Source organism: Xiphophorus hellerii, chromosome 20 (assembly GCF_003331165.1).
Source record: "Xiphophorus hellerii strain 12219 chromosome 20, Xiphophorus_hellerii-4.1, whole genome shotgun sequence".
NCBI lineage: Eukaryota > Metazoa > Chordata > Actinopteri > Cyprinodontiformes > Poeciliidae > Xiphophorus > Xiphophorus hellerii.
This window is the reverse complement of record NC_045691.1, coordinates 22,612,456-22,623,967: the sequence shown is the minus strand read 5'-3', so window position 1 is coordinate 22,623,967 and position 11,512 is coordinate 22,612,456.

The following is an 11,512-nucleotide window of genomic DNA, read 5'->3' as shown; positions in this document are numbered from 1 at the left end:
GTTTCAGTGTAAGTTGAGGTACTAACCACAGGCCTGTAGGATCAGTCCCGGTCACCTCAGGAGCATGGCTGCAGTGGCTTGCTGCCCTTTAAGTGAATGCAGAATTGATTTCAAACATTTCATCCACTCTGCCGAGACAGATAGATGGAGGATGACAGTGGGTTTGGGTTGTGTGAAAGGGAATTACATTCGTCTTTGTGCTTATATCACCCTTCCTTCCACTATATGTGCTGTACACTGGTGGTTGTTGAGACATCTGTTAGCAGACAAATTTGACAAAGATTTCAAAGAGAAGAGTTTACTACTGCCTCCAATCAGCATCCTTGCCAGAGGTATCCATAGCAACTGAAAGAGTAAAAGGAAGGTTTGAGGTCTCCGGAGAATTGGGAAGACAAGGAGAGAAGGACTTTATTTGCCAGATAAGGACTTATTTCAAGCACTGAATGTGACAGAGAGGGTATCAAAGCAGACACTGTGTGAACAATTTGAAAGAATAAACAGCACAGAAATGCATAGTAAAGGCTCACCTTAACACTTTTCCATTTTTATATACGTATATTTACAATCAATAGATGCTTTTATAATCTCCTCATATTCAGTCTAGATGTTTTTCAGCATTACGTTTTGAAATTAAAAGATGACATTGTGCCGTTCTTTTTGTTGTTTTTCAATAATGACACATAGTGAATATCAACAAAGGGCTTTAAAAATAAAAACTGTCCTTGGTCATTCATACAGTCGTTTATACACTGACTAGGATTTATGAATGGGCAAACATGCAGTTTGCCATGGGCCCGGTCAGGCCTCATCTTTTGCAGCTTGCCCGAGGAGTTTTACAAATTCAGCAAGTGTTCGCAACATTTGCATTTAAATAGACTGGGCATATAAATCCAATATTAACGGCCCTTCAAGTTTTTGGAAATAAATTGAATATATCTGTGGGTTCTGTACTGTTGCTGAGGGAAGGCATCCAACAAATACATCCTGATAGGTTATTATGGCACTAATTCATTCGGAGAGCCTCCTTCAAGATCTGGATGACACAACATTCTGGGGCATCTTGTTATTCCCATTTACCAGACAGCTTATATAGATGCATTGCTGCCACTCTGAGCCACAAATGTTTCAGTAAAAATGTCAGAGCGGTTTATTTAGTAGCTCTTCCTATGGCCGTTGATGCCAGTGGTTTTGATTTTTTTGTAGTTTAATGAGATAAACGTGATTAGAGTACAGTGAATATCTTGGTTCATATTTGTGAAAGGTTTACTGCATAAGAAAGCACTTCTAATATTTCTGAAAATATACACACATCAACATGGATGAACTACTGTATAACACATACAATGCCTCGTAAAATATTCACAACTCTCGAACAGTTAGACAATTTTCACATTACAACTATAAACCGCAGTCTTTTTGACTCAGATTTGGTTTTATTTATTTATTTATTTTTTTACAAATAAAAATCTGAAAAGTTGATCCTCCAGCCCCCAAGTCAGCATGCAGTAGGACCCCTTTAGCCATAATTATTTTATTTCAATTTGGGATTAGTGAAATCATTTTGAGCTGAATTGAAATTGAGCTGCAAGTCTTTCACACATCAAGAGACTGAAACATTTTCCCCATTCTCCTTTGCAAACAAACTCAAACTCAGCCACACTGGATGGGTAACCACTTTAAACATTGAAGTCTTGACATACTGTATTTCCCCATTAAAATTTAGGTTCTGACTTTGACAGGGCCACGTTAGCATCTTAATATGCTGTGATCTAAACTCCTCTGGTGTAGCTCTGGATGTAAGTTCGTCATGCTGTGGAAGGACAAAGGTCTGCTTCAGTTTGAAATCTTTTGTTGCCCCTAAAGGGTTTCTCATAGGTTTGTCCAGTTTTTACCTATATTATTTTATCATATTAGACAAGTTTTCTTGTTTCTGCTGAAGAAAAGTAGTTCCACAATTTTATTGTCTCATCATGTGGATGTGGTGTACTTAGATGGTGTGCAGTGTTAGCTTTGTGTCCCACGTAGCATTTTGAATGTAAGCCAGAAACATTTTATGTATCACTGTCAATCTCTGCAGCTCCTCTGCAGTTAGTATGGGCATCTTGGCTTTAGTAAGGGATTGTCGATCCAGTTTATAAAGATATGTGAACAGATTACCGAAACACTGATACCTCTTATACCATTTATCTCTTCCATGTCCAGAACAACTATCGATACTATTGCACAAAAACGACGCCATGTGTGAAACTACACTGCCCAAGGATTTATTTTGTGTGCTCAAGTAATTTTTCTTTTTTTTACCAAGACAGCTTTTAGAGACATGGCTGTCCATTGGTAGTTAATTAATCTGAATCAAAGGGAGACAAATCCTGTAAACACGAACAAGCTGTTAGAACGGGTCCGTGGGTGAAAGGCAGACAAGCGATCGGGGAGAAAGCGAGATTAAGGGCGGATTCTCTCCAGACTTCTTCATCCCACTTTCTTCTGGTAGAAGTCATTAAGATTCATACCCCTGATTCTTCACTTCTTACTGCTCTCTTCATGCATCTTTATCAGAGAGGGAGAGGGGAAAAAAACAAATAATATAAAAAAAAAAAAAAACCTGCACACCCACGCCAGAATCTAAAATGGTGATGCAGCACTTGTTTTCAGTCAACAAGCGAGAGCATACTGAGAGAAAGTGAGTATAGATGGGAAGAGTTAGGGGGCGCACAGCTGGTTTGTATTCCTGAGGCTTAGCTTAGAGGCTGCTGGTACACAGTGGACATCACTGAGGAATTTCAATGCGGGTGCAACAACTTGCTTATGTCTGAATCTCTGTACTTTATAAACTTGGGTGTTTTAGCAGCAACTGTTTCATCAGGTCAAGTATCATCAAATCAACCACAAATTCAAGTTTTTTTTTACAGCTTGTATGTTGTGCTTTAGAAATATTTATAACAAGACCTTTAAACGTAAAATGAGTATATTTTAGTTTTCCTACATGCTGTTTTTTTGTGCTTCTTTTTCTGAACAACAGCAGAACATTTTTCCTAGCAAATGTACACTGGCAATTAAAAACAAGTGGAAGCAAAAATTTCCACAGCCAGCAGCAAAAATCCTGCTTACTGTGGTTTGCATGTACATGATTTGATGGCATCACAAGAGGGTCGGGAACTGTTTAGCTAGAACTAGTAAACACTATGGTGGACAAAGGTCTTCTACCAGATGTTGGAATAGATTCCAAACCAATTAGAAGCCATTTGAGTTTGAACGGGTTCAGCTTTTATGGGTCTGAACCAGTTTGACTCAGATGAGATTTCCCCTAAGCCTGGGGATGGAGGAGCTGAAACAAACTGTGGTGATAACAGCAGTTAAGGTTTATGAAACTTTAACTGCTACAAATTTGTTCATAAACTTGTTTGAGTTATTCCATTTGATTGATTTAAATACATATTTGCATATGTATTTAAATCAATGTGGCTTGTATACATATACAAGTCACACCATTTCATTTAGATGCCCCCAAATGGCTGGTATTACAATTTTGTGCTTTTTTTGTTTTACAAAAACAAAAAAAGCACAAAATGTTTGTTTTGGGCCCAGTTTGGATCTGTAAATTGAATAACATAGTGGTTCAAAATACAATAATAAGAATTTACTGCATAAGACAGTGTAGATCCAGCCTGATGTGGACTTTGGGGCCAAAAACCAAATTTGATTTGGGGCCACATTGCCTTTCAAGCCTTTAAAATCTGTTAATCACAGAGTTGGTTTTGGCTTGACCCTCATTGTTTCCTTGCTTTATTTACTGTATAAAAAGTGAAGTAAACAGGTTGCAAATATTAGGGTTTTTTCTCTCAGTCGTATTTGAAGCATACATCGTTTTATAAAGGATTTGGTAAATCTGGGGAGGAATGCCAGTTTAACTGATTATGATTTTAAGCATACACATAAAATGGTCTTTTATTGACTGAATAATTAGAATAAAATGCTTGATAAACACACGGAAGACAACGCTCTGTCTATCAGCCTGTTGTTTTTCCCTTGAAGCCAAGGCTTAAGAATTTTATTCATATGATGAGTCTCACCCTGCGTCATCACACACCTGGGTCTTTCAGGTAACTATGGAGGCTCAAGTCGTCCTTTGAGTTCTCGGTAGTAGTTTTTTAAATCAAGAAAACAATCCCTGTCCTACATACAACAATATCAGACACTGCAAATCCACAGTACAGCTCCTAGTCCATATATGGCACTCACTTCCTGAGTGGCTAATGTACGGCCTTTTTTGGTGTCAAAGAAAGCTTTTAAAATGACTTGTCTGCTTCGAAAAACAATTAGAAGGCTAATTAGGATTATATGCAAACTGACAGTTTTGTTGTGTGGCTTAAATACAATTCTTTTAACAGCAGGAATTTTGCAAAAAATAAAAAATAAATGAATGCATGCTAAAGAAATGCAAATCTTTTTTTATTTCAAAAAAATATATTTTTTAGTATATTTGCATCAACTTGCTGATTTTAATTGTACACAGTCAAATATGAAATGTTAGACTATTGTGGAGCTATGCACTAAGTTATATGCACTAAGTCTGGACAAAGTTTGAAATCTGGTCAGAGAGCTTTTTGTGTTGTGTGGAGTTTGCCTGGACCTGTGTGACTTCCTCTCAGAGTCCAGTATTATGCATCTTAGAGTGCATGCAGCATGCATGAGTGGCTGCATTTTTCCTATTTGCCTCAATGACAATCAAGCAACCTGTCAGGGTATGCGCTCCTGGCCATTGGTGGCTGGAAACAGTCCCCTGCCTGCTAGGCAATCTCGAAAATGGATGGATGAAACAACTGCTTACCAGCTGGTGTGGTTAAGACAGAAGAACAGGCATATTCTCTCTGTTTCTAAGAATCGGTTTTGCTTGCAGTATTTTCCTGGCAATGATGAGCATTGAATTTCATCTTTCCTTCTTTCACAGCTGGGACTTCCAGCTATTAACCCCACAAATACCAGCTTGATTCCCGCATAGCTTGTAGCACAGTGCTGAGCACCCTTGATTTCTCCTGAAAATCTTCAACAAAATTGCGCAGACTACTCGTTCGCTCAGACATTAGCAGTCACTGACAATCAGGCGGCTATGTTCACTCACCCAGTTGGGCCAAAAGAGCCTCAGGGCTGTCAGGCCTCAGCGCAACAATTTTCAATTCCTTAATAATTTATTGATGGCAGGCAGTCAAATTGCATATCAATTATGTAGTAGGGCTCAGTACAGTGTTGATACAAAATACCCTTTGAGTTGGGCTCATTCATGCTCACAGACCTACAGACATATGTACTATGTTTAGTCCCACGTGGTCGAGGGCCGGCACGCTGCACGCATGCAGTCTGCATCAGTGAGCCGTGTAATGCTGGCTGATGGTAAAAATGCCTCTCATGTTTTCATTTATGACTCTGTCTTTGAAGATGTGCTCAGGATTCAGCCCCAGAGGTGAGAAATTGAGCTTTGTTTCCAGTGACGGGGGCTGGAAAAGTGCATTAGCTCCTCTACTGAGAAGGTGACAAGGAAGAACACGTGCGAGGCTTGACCACTGATGACAATATATATTCCAAGCCCTGACTCCAGAGCACTGTGTTTCAAATTATCTTCTTGTAAGGTAGTGTTTCTGTCAAAAAAAACCCCAAAAAACTGGCAGATAAAAGAAAGTTTTGCACATTTTGCACACACACTTGCTCTAAGTCCGTTGGACGGCCACGCCGTATCCGAGCATGAGCCAATCACACATGTAGAACAAATGAAGTGACCAATGGCGCCGTTCCATCTAGGTCAGCATCTTTTATTCAGGAGGCACACGTACACAGTTACATGCTATCCTGCCCCGGGGGCCCTGCAGAAACCCACTCCGCTAAGCAGAGATGGCCCACCATTTTGTTCTGTTTTGAAAATGATCTCCATGCATGAGATTAGCCAGGGGGGCCTGGAAAGCTCTTCCTTTTGTTGAGTATCTCGGTTTGGATATTTTATGGGTTGTGTCTGTGGGTGCAGGGGGGGGCGGAGGGGGAGGGGGGGTGCGTGTGTGTGTGAGTGTGTGAATACATCTGTGTGTGATTGCGCAATTTAGTTTTGAAAATGTCTTTCATTGGAATTTCTGCACATGAAAGTGATAGTCTGCTGCGGAGCGTTAGAAAGACGCCTTCGTTGCGTTTGAATCTGTTTGCAGATGCAGAAACAGTAAACACCTCAGCGCTAGTGAATATGAGGAAGGGTCGTTGGTTTGCTTTTGCCCAGGTATTTTTGCAGGAATGAGGTAATCAACACGTAAAAGAGTTTTCATAAGAAATGTAAAGAAGTTTGTTGTGGAGCTTTAATATGCCACTGCACCAAAAATGTAAAATGCCGTCTCTCTCTCTCTTTCTCTCTTTTTCTCTCACACACACACTCACTCTCTCTGGTTTCCCTCCACAGAATTAAAGCAGCAACAAAGCAACAGAGAGAAAGAGAGAGTGAGGGAGAACAAGAGGGAGAGACTGAGAGAGAGAGAGAGAGAGAAATAGAGAGAGAGAGACTGGGGAATGTGGTTGCTATAGTAACCATCTGGTAGGTCTGAACTGCTTCTCCCATAGCTTTCATTTCATCATATTGAACCCCCGTCTCTCGTCCTCTCTCCCAACCCCGGCGCTCTCACTTTTGTTTATCCCTCTCTTCTCTCCCTCCATCTCTCCTTATCTCCTCATCTCCATCTCGCGCCATTCTCTATCTCACTTTCTCTCGCTCTATCATTCCAAGCTGCCAGCCCCGCCTCTCTCTGAACGCAGAGTGGTCTTTCCATCTCTGTCTTTTTGGCTGTCAGTCCTGCTTTTTTTTTTTTTTTTACTTTTTAAATCACCATGCCCTGACAGACCCATCTGTTTAAAAAAAAGAAGAAAAAAAAAAAAACCCGGACAGAATTCAGGTTCAGTCACTTTCTGGAGATGAGGATGAGAAGAAACTCTGCTTGAAAGATTGACGTCATGCAATACAAATCTAGCCAGGTTGTTTTTACCCACCATAGCCTTGACAAGGTAGTTATTTTTTTGTCAAATGTTTCAGCAAACAGAACATTCTGCCATAGTATTTTTCCAATGGTTGACTGCATGCTTTTCCTTTTTCCTCCTTATCAGCAGTCGCCCTTGTAAATTCCCAGCAGAGACTCAATCAGCCCGAGAATACCTGATCCCACTGCTAAATGAGCTTGCACACACCACACATGCTCCCGCTGATATTTACTTGTGTGCGTACTGACATAACAAGGAACACAAAACCGGTGTGTCAGAGTGGGCCAAACCACAGAGGAGTGCGCAGGCAGTGGAGGGGATATTTAATTTTGACTCAACCCATTTGCATGCAGTACACATGACATAGCACCCATTGATTCACAGGAAAAATAAGTTAAGGTGATTTTTTTTTTTTCTTTTCCCGTGAATGCTTCAGAGTGTGAGATCAGTGTCCACATTTCCATGCGGCAGACAAAGGTCACATTTTAGTGTGCACCAGGAAGGAAGTGATTTCTGGGTTTTTTGGGATCAACCTTTGCAGGGTGTGGCTGTATCCTTTATGTCAGTGACCTGTGAATGCTCCCTCTCCCCCCCAGTCTTTCCTGCTTAAGTATCCCTGCCTCTTCCCATCCCTCGCGATGCTCCTCTTCCTCCGCTTTCCGTATCTTCCTTTCACCTGTCACAGCTTATGTAACCCAACAGCGATCCAGCGCTTGACTTTCATCTGCCCCCTTCGCAGCACCGGTGATTACTTTCTCATGAGTGCTCACTTCAAAGCCCGTTTATCGTAATATCTTCCAAACACTAGCTGAGTGACTTAAATTCCCCACTACATTAATTACAATAATGGGGGACCAATTTATTGTGAAGAGTAATTTAAGCGCAAGCTTGAATTAGAGGTAGAAGACGTCTACAGCGTGGTGATATCATTATTCCTTGGCCTTTAAGTTCGCTTAGCATGGCTGACAAAAATGTTCTAGTTATAAAATGTGTTGTTGAAGTGAGCGGTACATAAAATACACAACACAATTTATTTCAAACTCTGCACTCTGATGCACTTTTGTATGACCTTAAGACTATTTTTAATTTAGCCTTTCCATCAGACGCTCCTTTTGCCAGATTAGGATCGTTAAAACATAGCTGAACCAAAGCAAATTTGGAAAAATCTCCTTTTCATTATGAAGGCAGCCACATTCTCTGAGCTTGCCAAATGCCTATACCCTGGTGCTTTCGTGCTCAGAGGTATTCCCTCTGTATTACAATGTTTCCTTCCAGCTTCCACAGATTTTTATAATAAATACGGGAGGTTTCTGAAATCAGCTTCAGTCTTACAATAACAATCAGGATTTTCGCCAGTGTGTCAGCAGGGGTATGATACAGTATCATATGATATGATGCAATACTCTTTATTGTCAGAACAATTCTGAAATTTGCCATGAATCGCAGCACTATTGTTTACAGACATGCAAACACAATTGTCGGTTTGTCATCCTGTGCAAGGATTTTAATGACGATGCTGCGACAAAGCGCTCCGTTTAAATATCTCATCAAGTTCACTCAGAAAGAACCACACAACCAAAGTCTGAAATCTTTGTGTTTTCCTGATCATATTGTGGCAGAAATTAGGTATTATTTTACAATGTGACTGCTATAGAATTATTATATAATAAACCTTCTAAGCAACTGTTTACAAGCGTTTTCTTCTCCCTGTCCTTCTCATCACATGTTCTGAGATCCTTTTGATTGCTGCTGGAGCAGTGGTAATATGCAACACACATAACATCCAAACCACCAACAGCATTGCAATAACTTCTTTGGACCACCACTGAAGATTTGCACATGATTAAAACAGTCTGAGGACTTTCATGTGTTCATACAGTTCATGCATCCCCAGATCTTTTCAAAGACCCTGCAGAGACCGTGCATGGTCCCGTTAATTTTTAATGTCTTGGTGTGGTCTGGTGCAAAGGGACCTAGCTGCAAAGTGCTCAACTGACTTAGCACATGTGAATGTTAAAATGCATGTTAGCAGTTCTTACAAACTGCTGTTTACTTGTCCTTATGTAGCCAATCTAAGAAGAACCCACTTTTAAATCCTTGGTAATAGTGTTTTAAATTTAAAACACTATTAGCAGACATAATATGTCATAATATGTCAATATGTCTGAAACTGGACAAGCATCCAGTCAGATTTTGAGAATCTTAAACTGTGAGCGTTCTACCCACTAAATGGGTTTTTTGCAGGTGGAATTTGGCTCCTAAAAACTCTTTTGAGTGTTTGTTTGAGTCTATAAAAATATTTCAAGGAGTACCTGTTTGGGGTCAGATTATAGTGAAATAATGACGATCACTTCCAGATTTTGACTATGGCATTCCTCACTAGATTAGAAGTAATTCTGTAACCACTGTCATCAAAATGCAGGTTTTGAGAGATCCCTTTGCTTTTACCCTCATAAAATGCTTTTTATGCGATTGCTTTATAAAGAGAAACTTTTTTAATTAACTGGGGGAAGGACTACTTTCTATATAGTGACACATTTCAAGTGGTTTTCTATGTGATTTGCATGTCTTCTACTTCTTCTTCATGCGTTCAGTCCTTTTCACTTATTTTTAAGCATAGCACTTATTTTGATAACTTTCATCAGATGTTAATGTTTTTTGTTATTTTCCCTAAACAGTAACTCATATTGTCTACTTTCCCAAAGGGTCTAACACTATTTAATTCACAAATTCATCAGGGGTTTCAAACTCCACCTTACAAGAACTGCTGTCTTGTAACTTCTGGATGCGTCCCTGGTCCAACACTATGAACAAATAGCTGCATTACCTCAGCATGTGTTTAAGTTCTGCAGAGTCCTGCTAATGACGTACATATTTTATATTGTTGTGTTCAGTCAGAAATGTATCCAAAAGCTGTTGGACACCAGCCCTTACGACCATTGCTAATTAATCTTCAAGGCTTTTTCTGGCCAGCAAAATATGTGTGTGTTTCAATGCATTAGACAAGAGTGTTGTCCTGTACTACAGTAACAGTATAGCTTCACCTGCAGCACTTTCTTCCAGAAACTGGCAACAGGTCTGCAGAATTCAACTTGAAAGGTCCAACGGGCTCATTTCACAGGTTACACTCGACGTCCACCTGGCTCCTCCATCAGAGTGATGCTGCGTATCCAACCGTTGTAGTCGCCCATCTTCACACTCCCGCTTGACCTGCCCAAAAACACTTAACATGTTCAACTGGTGGATCTAATACAATTACAAGGCAGTGATCAAACTTAAGACTGTTGGGATTGGACCATAAACATAACGGCTTTCTGCTACAAAATACTCACTCCAAAGTGTTATTTCCTTACAAAAGTAAGGTAAAAGAGAGAATGTAGGTGATGTTCTGAGCTTATTAAACAGAATCCTCACTAATTTGTATGTTTTTGGGAAAGATCAATTATTTTACTTATATATCTGACTGTTTAAATTGACTGAGAATAAATATTTCAAAGTCAGACACCGATATTGAAATACTTTATTGGTCATTTTAATTTTTGCAAATACATACTAATCATCACTGTTCAGTAAAACAGGACACATGTTCCTGTTTTTGAATGTGTCTTCCAGAAAATCATATGTATGTATTTTTTTCCTGTTTTTGTCTCTCTATTTCAAACTCTTCCATGCCATATTTTGAAAAAAGTGCACAATTTTTCGAATATTGGGGTAGATTTTATATCTCAATTTTTAATTTTGTTTTGTTGTTATGATGTAAGAGCAGCAACAATATTTTCCGGTCTTCCTGTTTGGTCATCTATTATTTATAATAGGAGCAGAGACAACATCACACCCACCATGTGTGAGAGAGAAGTCGCTGACCAACAGGCGTTTACTGTTATGTGAATTACGAGCTGAATGAGTTCTTAAAAAGTTAGCTAAATATGTTAGTTAAAATAAGATCCTTTGTAACAATGAACATTATTACCTTTATTATCTCTCTGTGGATGTTTTCTCCAGAGTTAAGATCTTTTTTCTTAATCTAACATTTCCAAAAGCTATGAACATTCCCTAATCTAGCACATTTTATGGCAGACAGAGGTTGAAAACTCAAAAGGGTTCAGCCTTCCTGTTACATCCTAAAAGTCTTGCTCTCTCACAGCCTGAATGAAGATTATTTGACATGTCAGAGTAAAATGTTTCATTTTCTCTTCCAACATCTCAATGATTCCTCTCACTTTATTCTAAATTTACACTGTTGCTACTAAAATAACAAATCTGGAGATTTCTTTATTCAGTAACAGAATCAACACCAAAGAGTTTTGTTATAGCGGCCCTCACACTCAATGTTTCAGATTATCAAATTAATTTTAGTATCAGAAAATATTTCTCAAGTGAGTACAGTAATAATTTCATTCATTATTAAATTATCAGGAATTTAATAATGAATTAAATTCATGAATTCATGAATTTGAACATGCAAAGCAACAAAGACAAATTAGGTCTTTGTTGCTTTGCATGTGGTTCT